We start from the raw sequence: 12,636 nt of genomic DNA, 5'->3' as shown, positions 1-12,636 counted from the left end.
AAAGTCTGTTCCCAGAAGCTGTTCCCAGCCCACTCCCTCTCTTCATGCAGGTCAGCGAGCCCTGCTCCGTCTGCCCTGCTATGTTGCTCCCGCCACCTCCACCCCGGCTACCTGCGTTTCCTCCTAGCACTCCACGGTGCCTGTCCCTCGTCCCGGGACTCGGCCTGAGGAAGGGTCCGGATCACAAGTGCAGAGAGGTGCTTCTGCAAGGCGGTTTCCGCTCCCACCCAGTAGGCCCACGGGGCACCGCCCGCTAATTGTGGAGCTCACCAGGGGCCGGAGCTTCCATTTCCTGTGCTCAGCTGTTTGGTGCCAAGCTGATTCCTGCTACAAATAATTAGCACCTTGGCGTTTACCAAGTGAGAAGCAGTTATCAGTGATGTTGTCATGTACAGAGATGGCGGCTGAGAGCAGTGATGGTCGCCGGCAGGTGAGGGGGTGGAGGGGCGAGGACACGCAGTCAGCAGAAGCAGATGCCATGTCTGCCAATCCATGCCACGGAGTGAAAACGACCTCCCTCAGATTTCTAGGGGGCTCCTCTGCCCAGCACAGCCCCTATTGATTAGCTGCACCCCAGACTTCAGGGCTGCAATCACATGGGGCCAGCTGGCCATGCGAGGAGGGCAGAGAGGCCTGGAGCATAATGGAACAAATGGAACTTGGCCGTGAAAGATTAATTAAAGGGCCCAGGGCACACAAACCCACTGCCCCGTGCCAGCTCCTGCAGGCCTCTGCGGAGAGGTGCAAACTGAGAACTTGGTCTTCACTTACTCTTGGCTAAGTCAGCAAGAAGAGAGAAGGAATGATTGCCTCTTGAGCCCAGCCATGAGCGCCTCACACCTCACGGGTGCCGGGACAGTTTGAGTGGGCTGAGGCAGTCATAAGTTCTGCAGGAACATGTGCCCAACAGGTGCCCACCAGGTGCCCACCAGGTGCCCGCCAGGAGCCAGGGAGGCCAGCCAGGGGCCAGCCAGGGGCCCGCCAGTGGCCCGCCAGGGTCCTGCATCCCTCCCCAGAGCCTGCTGCCTCCCAGGCCACCGCTCAAACATGCCCAGGGCCTCCTGCTAACCATGTGGTTCTCCAGCCGGGAGCTGGTGGTTCATCAGCCAAGAGCTGGTGGTCCTCCAGCTGGGAGGTGGTGGTCCTCTGGCCGGGAGCTGGTGGTTCCCCGGCCGGGAGCTGGTGAGAAATGCAGGCCTTGGGCCACCCCAGACCTGCAGACTCCAAACCTGTCCTGGAGAAGGGTCCCGGGCCACCCCTGCACCCTGGCCTCCTCGCCTGGGAGAGAGGGCTCACTGTACACACGGGGTCATGAGGTGACCCAATCACCACGGGACGCGCTCAGGATTGAGTAGCAGCTCTGACATTCAGGCCATTTTCCAAGAGCTTAAAAAGCATGTGTCCTGTTCTGTTTGGCTATGAGGACTCAGTGGACAAGTTGGCAGGGACGGGTGATTCACAGCTCCCAGGAGGACAGAGGGGAGCCGGGAGGGGACAGGGTGCACAGAGGGAAGGGAGCGCCTGGGCCTGCAGCTGTGGGCTGGCAGCCAGGCTCACATCCAGCTGCTGGGCCTGGGACGTCTCTGACGAAGCAGCCCACACTGAGGGGACAGCATGATTGTCAGGGAGACCTCACCGCAGGAGGAGAGAAAAGATTCGTCCCAAGTGACTCAATGTTAGGGGAGCCTCCAGATTTAGGGGAGGCCTGCGAGGTGGGCTGTGGGACCAAGGGGTTCACAGCCCAGAGGGCACCAGTAGGGAGGGAGAGAGCCAGCAGGGGCTCCCAACACTGCCCTCTGCCTGCTTCTTGCCCAGGGAGCCAGATGCTCTGCCAGTCCAACCCCCTATTGCTATCAGAGCCCCCTTCTCCTGCCCCTTGTCTGGGAGGTGCTGGACTTCTCCTGTCCATACTACACTGGACCCCACTACCCCCTCCTTCAGCAGGGACCTGTGAGCAGACGCCCCCACCCCACCCAGCCTCCCCTCTGAGCTCACTGGACAGGGACCCACAGCACCCTAAAGGGATTCTCTACCTCCAAAATCTGCTTCTTCTCCAGGCTCCTTTCCTTGTGGGGTGCCCCTTGCTCCCACTGCTAAGGTCAGGACACCCCCTTGCCACCCCCACCCCTGCCCTCCCACCTCAGTCCCCAGGCTAGGGTCATAGCCCCCCAGACCCCGGGCCCATCTAGCCCCGTGCTTCACTGCTGCCAGACCCCACCCCAAAGCCAAAGCTGAGTGTTGGGGGTGAGGCGGTGGGCTCCAGCCCAGGGCCTGGGTTCAACCCTGCTCCACCACGGACAGCTGGGAGCTCGTGGTGGGTCCTCCACCCAGGAAAGGAGGCTCCACACAATGGACATCAAGGGTTTCATATTACTTGCATCTGCAATCAACGCCCCTGGAAGCAGCAGTCAAGAAATCAAATAACACATTGCATTAGGCAAACCTGCTGCAAAAGAGCTCTTTAAAATGTTGAAAAGCAAAGATGTCACTGTGAGGAGTAAGGCCCACCTGACCCAAGCCATGGTGTTTTCAATCGCCTCATATGCATTTGAAAGCTGGATGATGAATAAGGAAAACTGAAGAAGAGCTGACACCTTTGAATTATGGTGTTGGTGAAGAATACTGAAGATACCATGGACTACAGAAGAACCAACAAATCTATCTTGGAAGATGTACAACCAGAATGCACCTTGAAAGTGAGGATGTCAAGATTATGTCTCACATACTTAGTATATGTTATCGGGAGGGACCAGTTCCTGGAGAAGGATATCATGCTTGGTAGAAGGTCACTGAAAAAGAGGAAGACCTTCAACGAGATGGATTGACACAGTGGCTGCAACAATGGACTCAAGCTTAATGACGATCACGAGGATGGCGCAGGACCAGGCAGTGTTTCACGGCACCTAACAACAACAACAACAACGAAACTGATCTCTTGAAACCGGCGGGGTGCTACTGCCCACCTACTCAACCCCAACACCCTTCCCGAGGACTGAAGACGCTCCAGCAAGCCTCCCGGCTGATTTTGGGAGTATGGACCACTCCTACACTCCGTCTCTACCAAGAGGGCTGATCGGTTTCACGTTGTTTGCCTGTTCTAATAGAGTGGAAGGGGCTGTCTGCAGCTTTGTGTTAAGAAGGATTCTGAGGTGGCATCGCTAGATGAGCCTGGTGGTCCTGAGTCTGGAGAGAGCTGAGGCCACCCTCGGTCCAGGTTCCGGTGTCTCGTTGGCTGGAGTCCACGGAGCACGCTCATACTTGGCTCGTTGATACGAGCAGTACCCAGCCCCCGAGTGACGCTAGCCAGGCACCAGGCCCTGCTCTGCCATCTTCCGTGCAGTCGCACATGCAGACCCTCTGTGAGGTGCAGAGAGCGGAAGTGAGCCTGCCCCCAGGTCACACAGCTTGCAAGAAGCTGGGCAGGACCAACTGGCACCAAGTCCCAGTTCTCTGCGGCCCCACTTTCCTGCCTCTGCTAAGCTCTGCCAAGCTTTGCCAAGCAGAGCCTCACCTGCAGGAGGTCACCAGCATGGAGTGGTGGCATCAGAGCCCAGTGCTTTCTCCATCCCGGGAGCAAGGGGTCTAGAGGGCCAGTTCTTTCTGCACCTGCACCCCTGGGAGCCCATTGCTCCCCCTGGAGAGCTGCACCCCTTAATGAGCCTCCAGGGCCCCCCACACTCTTTCCTCCCCCAGGACATAGTCAGGCCCCCCACACCCTCTCCTCCCCTGGGACACAGCCAGGTTCCCCACACACCCTCTCCTCCCCCGGGACACAGCCAGGTCCCCCACACACCCTCTCCTCCCCTGGGACACAGCCAGGTCCCCCACAACCCTCTCCTCCCCTGGGACGCAGCCAGGCCCCCCACAACCCTCTCCTCCCCTGGGACACAGCCAGGCCCCCCCCAACACCCTCTCCTCCGCTGGGACATAGCCAGGACCCCCACACAGCCTCTCCTCCCCCTGGACACAGCCAGGCCCCCCACACACCCTCTCCTCCCACAGGAAACAGCCAGGCCCGCACATCCCTCCACAAGAAGCCAAGAGCACCATCTTAGCCAGCAGCATGGACGCGGAGCCTGGAAGAGAGATTCCCACTGGTCCCCTCCACCTCACCCCTGCCCTGACCAGCCCTGCTGACCAGTGGGGTCACCACCCCTCACCCCACCCCAGCCCACTTTTCTGGAGCCTCCACATGTCCTGGGCAGCAGAGGGATTGACTCAAGGGGCGCTTTTGAGACCACTCGTCCAGACTCATGCTTTGTACAGCCGCAGAGAGACGGGGCCCTTCTTCCCGCCAAAGCAGCTCCTGTGGAAGATGTCGGAGCTCCGTGCAACCAGCCTGAGCGCCAGCCCTGGGCAAGGGCCTATTTAGTGAGCGACCTATTTTTAGCTGGATCTTCTGCTGGTTGCTAAATATCTGTTTAAATACATGAATTAACACATCTGTCAACAGTGCTTAGAGCGGGGATAAAACACCCTCTCGCAGTGGAAGGTAATTTAAAACAAAACACGCAGCGTAATGAGCATCTTGGAGCTTGGAGCGTCAGCAGCCCCCCACGTCGTGGCTCTTGTGCACAGCTCCTGGGGGGCCGTGCCCATGGCAACCCCGGCAGTGTCATGGTGAGGGGGCGCGGGGACGGGCCAGCGGATGGAGGACCCCATGGCCCACCCCCAGACTGGGCAGAGGGTGGCACGGAAGGCACCCGGTCGTCCCTGGCCGGACAGGCCTGTCTGGACAAGAGGCCCCAAGCCACCACTGGCATCCTTTCTAGCAGTTTTCCTTGTCACCCGAGTCCGTGGGCCGCAGCTGAATGAAGAGAACCCAGGTTGTAAGTCTGCTGTCAGGAGCGACACGAGGTGTAGGAGGTGAATTACACCCTCGTGAACTTCAGCTCAGAGACTCCAGGAGTCCCGGGGGAGGCCGTGGGGCCCACTTTTTGGGTTTCCGAAAGCAGCCTGCACAGGGAGGGATGAGGTGCTTTCTGGAGGGTGAGGGGAGCCCTCGGGGGTGCTCTGGCAGACCTCCGCCATCTTGCCCCAGACCCTGGTGATGGTGGCATTGCCATTCACTCCACTGTGACAGGCCTGGTCCTCAGCCCCACATAAGGGTCAAAACCAAAAAACCCATATCCGTCTAGACTCATGGCGACCTCATGTGTTAGAGTAGAACTGCCCCGTAGGGTCTTCTTGACTGTAATCTTTACAGAAGCAGATTGCCAGGCCTTTCTTGCACTGCACCACTGGGTGGGATCGAACCGCCAACCTTTCCGTTGGTAGTCAAGCACAAATGGTTGTGCCACCCAACGTCCTTCCGTGTAGGGTCCAGCCCTTTCCGGCGGGGCCATCCCGCTCTGAGATGTACGTGTCGATGGAGCACAGGAGCGGCACCAGAAAACCCGGTCCTCAGCCCAGCCCACCACTGCCCGTCGTACGACCTTGCAGAAAGTACCCACCTGCCTTGCCTCAGTTTCCTCACTGGGCTCGGCCTCCCACATGGGGGTGCTGCATCAACCACATGCAGGAGTGGTGTCCAAAGAGTGTCACGTGGGCGGGGGCGAGCTGTTGTTGCTTCCCCTCGGTGGGACTTGGTGAAGCCCACTTACCCCGGCCCCTCTGGGCCCCAATTCCCTCAGTGGCTAGTGAAGCTGGGGGCATGGTGGAAGGTGGACGGCTGTGCCCTGGCAAGGGGACCCCAGAAAGAAGACGACCATGTTCCACTTGACACAGACGAGGGTCTCTGATTCTGGAGCTCTCTGGGCCAGAACCAGACAGACAGGCAGGCAGTGGCCCAGTGCACTCCGGAACCAGTGTCCACCGTTGCCGAGGGCTTTTCCCGTCTGGGCTGCCAGCTTCCTTTTTCTTCTCCAAACCAAGGTGGCCTCGGCGTGGCCGCCCCCTTGGCTGGAAGCCATCGAGTGGCAGAAGCACCCCCTCTGGCAGGAGCTGGGCTATAGGGAGGGCCCCTGGAGGCTCCCCTCCCTGCAGGACGCTGCGGAAGCGGCCCTGGTCCTGCCCTCCTCCACAGCGCCCCCCACCCCAGTATTTCAGGACAAGAGCCAGGGCCCAGCTTCCTTCTCCTCGCTGACAGCCTGAGGCTCTCACGGCAAAGCTCAGGCTTTCCAGACCCACCCCCTCCCCACCCGCCTGCTCAAGGTGAAGGCCTGGAGGGGTGCCTGTGGGGAGTGGGCTCAGCTACTGTCAAAACATGCCAGCAGGAAGTTGGCCAAGTCCAGGACATGTCCTTAAGACCTGCCGGGCAGGCCTGGGGCAGCCTCAGGTACTGCAGCCCTTCAGGACCCCACGGACCCAGGGGGGCGTCACCTGGCCAGGGCAGGCGCTGTTAGGGTGGAGCCCTTCAACCTGCGTGCTCTCATCCTCTCCTCCACCTCCAACAAGGCCCAGAGGGACGCTTCTCGGGTCTTTGGTACTCAACGTATAGAGAGAAACGGTGGAAGTCTATAAAATTCCACGGTAGGGGGGACGTTCTCCTGGATTCCCAGAACGGCGCAGAATAACCCATCTTCTTTCAAGAAGCTGCTGATCCTGCAGCTGGCCTTTCCCAACGGGGTGGCTCCACACTGATGGTCCAGACCCTCATTTCCGTGAGCGGGCGGCCAGCACCTCCGTTTTGTTGGTGGGGAGTTTGGAGACTCACCCTAAAAAGCACTCCTGTCAGAACAGAAATAAATTGGGGAAACATCTTGCAGACGGCTGCTAGGAGTGATTTGTATCATTCGGCAACTTTGCCAGGAAATGGGAGGATGTTCCTGTTATCAATGAGTCCCTGGCGGCAGAACACACTTGATTCCAAGGACTGAACGTGACCTTTGCTCGAGCAATAAAAACTCCGCAAAAGGAAGCGTGTGCCTCGGTCTTGTTAACCTGGGAAGCTGGCTTGTGCTTCTCATTGTCTTCTGTTTGCTCCGATTAAAAGCAGCTCGTAAATTCAAGGAACGGACGGATCGATACTCCCCGGTGTCTCCCCAGGCTTTGGGGATAATCATCTCGCAATTATTCTCTCCAGTTAATGGGACAGGAGTGATACCCGAGGCCCACAGGGGCCTGGAGGAAGGCACACTGGAGCTCGCTTAAATTACCTACTGTTATTTCTGCAGATGCGGAGTAATTTCCAAAATTACAGAGATGTTTCCGTTATTATGCCAACATCAATGACGTTGACTGAAATAATCTCAGCTGTGGTCGCCTTTGAGAAGCCAAGGATAATAATCAAATTTCCAGAGAAACGCCACAGTTTCTGTCATCGAAAAAATAGGAAAGATACACAAACAAATGTGCAAATTCCAAGTATCTGGATGACAATGGCAGGTGTGAGTACCTCCTTCAACGAGTTTGCCGTGTGGATTAGATTTCACACAGCCCAGCACATACCACTTCCTACTCATGACGCCCCCATGGGTGTCAGAGCAGAACTGTGCTCCACGGGGTTTTCAAAAGCCGATTTTTTTGGATGTAGATCACCAGGCCTTTCTTCCGAGGCACCTCTGGGTACACTGTAACCTCCAACCTTTCAGTTAGCAGCTGAGCACGTTAACTGTTTGCACCACCCAGAGACTCCACCGCAGCAGACAGCGCTCAAGAAACGAGTGGTGAGCGCTGGCTGTTCCGGTCAAACGCGCATTGTCACCCGGGGTTGCCGTGGCCTCGGGAAGGAGGAGGATTATTTACGTGGCGCTGTCTCATCGCAAAGCTCCTTTGGAACTCCTCTCTTAAAACTGCTTTTATAACCTGCACACATTCTGTACAATATCTGCAGTGGTGGCTTGGGATGGGTAGAAACCACCAAAAGTCTAAGCATACCCAAGATATGCTGGGTGACCAAGTCTCCATGTTTCGTCAGATAGGATGGCTCTCCATGGTCATGGTAAGTGTGCAATCACTGGCCAGCTTCCACGAGTGACCCTCGAGCGAGACACGTCTGCTGGCTCCTCTGTTCCACGCCGGGGTCCCCGTGGCCAGCCGCGGCCTGGCTGAACAGAGTCTGCCGAGCCAGCCCGGCGACCCAGATGCCTCGACTTTATCTTGCATCCACTGCACTACTCTGGGACGCTCTGTGGCGCTGCAGCCCCTGACTAGAACTATTACAGAAGTAAACTGTTACCCACCGAACAGAAATGCTCTTTCCCAAACTAGAATTCAAAGCAATTGCTTAAAAATAAATAAACAGAATACTTTACACGTTTTTATTATAACATTTGACCACCCGACTTTCTTACCTATGGTTCCCTTTAAATTTCTGGTCGTAACTGGTGGATTACGTACCCAAGTTCCCAGGCACAGAGGCTGCACAGCGGGATGGTCATGACTTCCCGCTCGGAGCCACCCCAGGCAAAGACACCCGCTAGGCTCTGCCATCGCTGAGGCTGGACTCGGGACACCGCCCATAGAACCACCCCTCCTGCCTCCAGAGCCCAGGCCAAGCTGCCCCAGCTGCCGCCACCATCCTCAAGAGAAAGTTCTGGAAGTTCTTTAGAACCTCAATGCTCAAAGTATGGTCTATGCATCAGCACATCAGCAACACCTGCAAGTTTATTAGAAATGCAGATTCTCGGGCCTAGCCCAGACTTACAGCATCAGAATCTGCATTTTGATAAGATTCTCACAACTGGACCATAAAAAAGTCATGATAAACGGAGAGAAAACTGACGTTGCCCATGATTTCATTCTACCTGGATCAACAACCAACGCCCACAGAAGCAGCAGTCGAGAAATCAAACAACGCATTGCATCGGGCAAATCTATTGTAAAAGACCTCTTTAAAGTTTTAAAAAGCAAAGATGTCACTTTGAAGACTAAGATGTGCCTGACCCAAGCCATGGTATTTTCAATCGCCTCGTATGCATGCAAAAGCTGGACAATTAAAAAGGAAGACCAAAGAAGAATTGATGCATTTGAATTGTGGTGTTGGCGAAGAATATTGAATATACCATGGACTGCCAGAACGAACAAATCTGTCTTGGAAGAAATAAAACTGGAAGGCTCCTTAGAAGCAAAGATGGTGAGACTTTGTCTTGCTTATTTTGGACACATCATCAGGAAACACCAGTCACTAGAAAAGGACATCGTATTTGGTAGAGGGTCAGCGCAAATGAGGGAAGCTCTCAATGAGATGGATTGACACAATAGGCACCAACAATGGGCTCAGGAATATCAGTGATCATGAAGATGGTGCAGGGCTGGGCAACGTTCCATTCTGTTAGAAGTGAGGTTGCCACAAGCCAGGGCCAATGAAACAGCAACTAACAACAACTGGGTGAGCTTTAAGAAACACCAAGCTGTGTCCTGCAGGGACTGCACCACGTGCGCTCCATCAGCCGTGGATGGGCGTTCCTGTGGCTCCTCATCCTCACCAGCGTTTCGTGCTATCAGGGTTTTGTACTTTAGCCATTCTGATTGTAGTGTAGGGGTGTCTCAGTGTTGTTTCAATTTACAATTCTCTAATGGCATATGATGTTAAGAATCTTTTCATATGCTCATTTGCCATCCGTACTTACAACACATTCCAGTTACGACGAACTTCACTTACTACCGTCCTTTTTTTTTTTTTTTGGTACATCTTATCATCAGTAAAATGTACTACATACGATGTCGCAACACGTAATTTGCTGATGTTATCATTCTCATGCCAGCCTCCAAAGACAAAGAAAGTTTGCATTTATAAAGATACTTATAATAAAAGGCAATAATAATGAACACTAAAAAATATCTTCTTTAAGGAGCCCTGGTGGCACAATGGTTAAGCAATTGGCTGCTAACCGAAAGGTTGGTGGTTCGAACACACCCAGTTGCTCTGTGGGAGAAAGACCAGGCCGTCTGTTCCCATAAAGATTACAGCCTAGCAAACTCTATGGTGCAGTTCTACTCGGTCACATCGGGTCACTATGAGTCAAAAATAAACTCAAAAACACCTGACAACAAGAAATCTTCTTTGGGGGGAGTCTGTTCCGCTCTTTTCTCCCCTTTTTAATGGGGTTGTTTGTTTTCTTATGGAGTTTTAAGGATTCATTGTATATTTTGTATGTAATCCATTAGTAACTGTGCTCCATAGGCTTTTCAATGGCTGATATTTTGAAAGCGGATCATCAGGCCTTTCTTTCGAGGTGCCTCTGGATGGACTCTAACCTCCAACCTTTTCACAGTTCTATTCCGACACACATGGGTCACTATGAGTTGGAATCAACTTAATGGCAACTGTTTTTTTACCATATAGCTAGAAAATATCAGTACCCGCTGTCTTCTTACATAATCTACATCGGTGTGTGTTAGACATCTAGAAAGTTATAGCTGTACTTCTGAGCAGACTTCCTGATTATAAACTGGATTTTTCTCAACTTTTCTGATGGGGGAAACCCCACATTCTTAGCACATTAAAAAGAAAAAACAAAACAAAACCTCTGTTGCCCAGGAGTTTTCCCAAGTTGCTATTTTGGTAGGACCTATGACAACGCAGCATCTTCAACCTTGCTGCTGACCCGGCAGAAGCGTTCAGCTCGCAGACCCTGTTTCCAGAGTGCAGTGCCATCTGGGCCTCACACAGATGTTCCAGCAGGATGAGAAGTCTCCAAACACAAGTCTGTGTTCATTGTATTAGACAAAAGCAGCCCTGTTAATTTCAGTTCCATTCAGCACGGAGTGTGAAGGGGGGACAGAATCAATATTTGCTAAGAGGAGAAGAACAGATCAGTAGGGGGAAAACAATTATTTTCTGGCTTTTCAGAGAATATTGCAAATAATGATGGTTCAAAACCATCAAAATGGCTCGAAGAATTGCCTGACACGGGCCCTTTAATGCATGGTTCAGTTTACCCTCTGGTTCATTCTCTCTATGAAGAACTTCAATCCGTGAAAATTTTTTGTAGGGATACAAACTAATTGCCATGCAAATACCAACCTTCTCGGGCCCAGAACGCTTTCAGCTGGAAGGGAGCACGCAGCAGCGAAGCCAAGTTAAGCCCTCATTGCGACATGCTCGGATTGGCAAGAGGGCAAAAGAAGGCTGCCGTGTACAACAGGCGAAGTGGAGGTGCCGATGAGTTATGTTTCACAATTCCAAGCACCAGCCATTCCAGAAAAGGAGCCAAGCCCAGGGGCTGCCTTCAAGGTTAGCCAAGAGGCCCATCTTCTTCTTTCCCACCCCAACTTACGTTTCTCCCTTCAAATGTCACTAAAGCATCAGCGTCGGTGGGAGATGAAGAAACATAATCCTTTCTGCAAAGAGGCGTAATCATGTATAAATAGAGTACCACTCAGCAGAAATTATTTTCTCCCTGGAACAAAGTAGTTGTTAAGCCCATATATGAGTCACTGTGTTAACCTGGGGATTCAGGTTTGATTTCACAAAGCCAGAGGCCTGCATGTTACCAAACACCAGTAGCCTTCAAGGACAGAGAAATCAGCACTCCCAGAATAAGAAAGTGGGAGGCTCCTGGCCAGAGAATGGGATCTAGAACTATGTCTCTCTGCTCTTTCAGTCTATAAGCAAGTCTGGGCTCCTGGCACTTGCATCCTGTAATTCTCTTCCTTTAAGTGACCTGGCCAAAAAACTCAAGGAAGAAGCAGCAGTAATTTCTGTGGGCTCCGCCTGATGGATGAGAAAACTGAGACAATGCTCCTTGAACCAGCATCCCCTGAAACAAGTTTTCTTGCCACTGCACAGCAAGGAGAAGCTCTCAGACTCCCTCGCCCTTACTTGTAATTTATACATTTGAAGAACAAGTACCTGGGGCTCCTGGGGCTTGGCTCTTTTGCTTGTCTTGACCCGGATGGTTCACACCACATAACCCAATATGCTGGACTTTTATGCTTTATTCGTTGTTCTCTAAGTGGGTGGTTAATCACAATAAAAAAAGGTTTAGACCCACAGCTAGTCAGTGGAGAAGCCAGGACTAGAACCCAACTCATGTGTCTCCAAGGCTCACGACATTTACCTCCATGAATGAAACAAGAGCAAGTCAGACATCCACAAGATGAAGGATTAGTGCATTAACCAGTAAGTGTCACAGTGGATGAGGGATTAGTATGCTAAAAATTATCACAGAGGATGAGGGATTAGTGTGTGTCTTAGTTATCTAGTGCTGCTATAACAGAAATACAAGTGGATGGTTTTAACAAAGAGAAACTTATTCTCTCACAGTCTAGGAGGCTAGAAGTCCGAATTCAGGGTGCCAGCTCCAGGGGAAGGCTTTCAGTCTCTGTTGGCTCTGGGGGAAGGTCCTTGTCATCAATCTTCCCTGGTCTAGGAGCTTTTCAGTGCAGAGACCCAGAGTCCAAAGGACACATGCTCCTGGCTCTTCTTGCTTGGTGGTAATGAGGTTCCCCTTCCATCCCCCTCTCATCTCTCTGCTCGCTTCTCTCTTTTATATCTCAAAAAAGATTGACTCAAGATACAACCTAATCTTGTAGACTGAATCCTGCCTCATTAACATAACTGCCTCTAATCCGGCCTCATTAACATCATAGAGGTAGAATTTACAACACATAGGAAAATCACATCAGATGACAAAATGGTGGACAATCACACAATACTGGGAATCATAGCCTAGCTAAGTTGACATACATTTTTAGGGGACACAATTCAATCCCATAACAGTGTGCTAACCAGTATTTCCTGCTGTGGTA

The sequence above is a fragment of the Trichechus manatus genome, unplaced genomic scaffold (genome assembly GCF_000243295.1).
Source record: "Trichechus manatus latirostris isolate Lorelei unplaced genomic scaffold, TriManLat1.0 scaffold00165, whole genome shotgun sequence".
In the NCBI taxonomy this organism is placed as follows: domain Eukaryota; kingdom Metazoa; phylum Chordata; class Mammalia; order Sirenia; family Trichechidae; genus Trichechus; species Trichechus manatus.
This window is presented reverse-complemented; position numbering follows the sequence as displayed.